The following is a 2,314-nucleotide window of genomic DNA, read 5'->3' on the forward strand; positions in this document are numbered from 1 at the left end:
GTTGGGGGCAATCACTGAATTCCCCAGTGATGTAGATAACCTTTAGAAGGGTCTGACTCAGACAAATGAATAGTGCCACAGCCATGACATAAAACTAAATGCAAAAAAAATGCATACTCATACCATTTGGGAAGTCAAATACCCCTGCAGATTACAACTTTAATAGCACACCCCCTAAGAGTGGACTCAGAGGTGAAAAATCTAGGTACATAGATAGATAGTAGCCTGAACTTTGACTGCCATGTGTCCACAGATGTGAGGAAGTCCTTTTGTGTGGCACAGTTTATAAGTAAAGGCATGGCATCCAGATCCAAGGAAGTTATAGTCCCACTGCTCTCAGCCCTCATCAGATCAATAATCGAGTACAATGTGCCTTTTGGAATGTATTTGACCAGGCACTTACAACAGCTGGAGCGGCCTCAGAGGTTCCTCACAAAGAAAACACAGGGTGTAGACAACATGTCCAATGTGATAGACTAAAAACCATATCCCTTTAATATGTCTTCTACCAACTATTAAGGGGTGATCTACACCTAACCTACAAGGCACTCACAAATCCAGCCCTGATGGAACTGTTACACATTCGCAAGACAAACTGCATGAGAGTCATCCAATCTAGGGATCTAAATCCTGTTAGTGACACAAACAAAACATGCTGGAGAGTCAGATCTGTGTCTTTTCTCTGAAACAGGATTCCTATTTATTTACATAAATCATAGCCCTTCACTGACCCTCTTCAAGTACAGTTTGGATCAATGGATGGAGAATCATAACTTCTCTCATTTTTAATTTCTCCAAGTTTTTTGGGTTTCTAATACCATGACGGGAATCGACCCCATTCCTAAGTCAAAGTACTATTAAAGTTCATGAAATTAGTATTTTCACAGTTTGATGTCAGTCAAAAGTGCTCTTCACAGCACCCGCAATGTGCCCAGTAATGACTCCTTCTGCAATTCGTATGGTGTTACATGAACTGGTAACATCTAAATACGATTGTAAATTATTTTTAATAAGCCTACTACTATTAGAACTGTCTGGGTATCTTTCCTCCACATGGCTCTCGTTTCTGCCTGCAGATCAAGCTATTTTATGACTTTGTGTCTCTCTGTAAGCAAGACACTGTAGTCACTAGTTGTGGTAATTTCAATGATCAATGTTACTTTTGTCTTCTTTTCTTGGACCACTATATCCAGTTTTCTAGTATCTATCTTTTGATTTTCTATGATTCTTTGTGGCTCATGTTTCCAGTGTTTTTCAGCCACTTCAATACCATAATGTTTGCACAATCTCCAGTGTAACAGTCTCGCCACATATTATGTCTTTCAGTGTACAGTCCTTCTGCCATTAGTGCTTCACAACCAGCAACAAGGTGTGTGACAGTTTCCAATTCAGTTTTACAAAACCTACATATTTCTGTTTCTCCCACATGTTCAATGGACTTTGTAAAACAGCGTGTATGTGGCCCACTTTCTTAGGCTCCCAATATTAACCTTTCATTTATTGATTTGAATTCACCTCTCCTTAACCATTCCTGTGTTCGCTCTTGATCAACATGAGGCTCTTCCAGAAGTTTTCTATGCTTGCAACTATATTTATGTTATCTCCACATTTCTTGCCTTCTTATCTGATCCTTCACCTTATATTCTTTCTTTTGTTTTTTAGCACATTCAGTTGCTGCCTGGTCTTTATCTACGTCTGGTTTGATTTCCATTCCTGCTTGATGTCAATATGCTTCTGCTAAATTAAGCAAAGATGTCATCTTAGATTTATTCTCCTCATGTTTCAAAACGTTCACTACATTTGGATCTTGTGAGGTCAGTAGATATGTGTGGAGTCCCACGATTGCAGATCTCTATATGTAATCAATTTCAAGGAGGTCCATCCCGCCTTCGGAACGGGGAATATATAATCTTGGTATACACTGATTTTTGTATAAATCATATGGTGAGCATGAAGCATCCTTCTTGTTTTAATATCCAATCTATCCAACACTTTTTGGGGCCAGTCAATCACTCCAAAACTATAAGTTAGGACAGGAAGAGCAAATTGATTTATGGCTTGGATCTTGTTCCTAGATGTCAATGCTGTTTTCAGGATTAATTTTAGTCTTCTAAAGGAGTCCTAACTAAGCTTTTTGAGCTTCTGTCCTGAGGACCTGCCCATGTCCCGTATAGATAGGGACACTATGTAAAATACTCTAAAGCATAGGCACAAATCTAAGCCATCCTCAAGACCTTAGGAATCGAAAATCAGGTACAATTCAGATAATAATGGCAAGGCTTGTAAGGGTTCTTAAGCCTTTAGCCTTGTAATC

Source organism: Protopterus annectens, chromosome 4.part0 (genome assembly GCF_019279795.1).
Source record: "Protopterus annectens isolate FY-2018-M chromosome 4.part0, PAN1.0, whole genome shotgun sequence".
Taxonomy (NCBI): Eukaryota; Metazoa; Chordata; order Ceratodontiformes; family Protopteridae; genus Protopterus; species Protopterus annectens.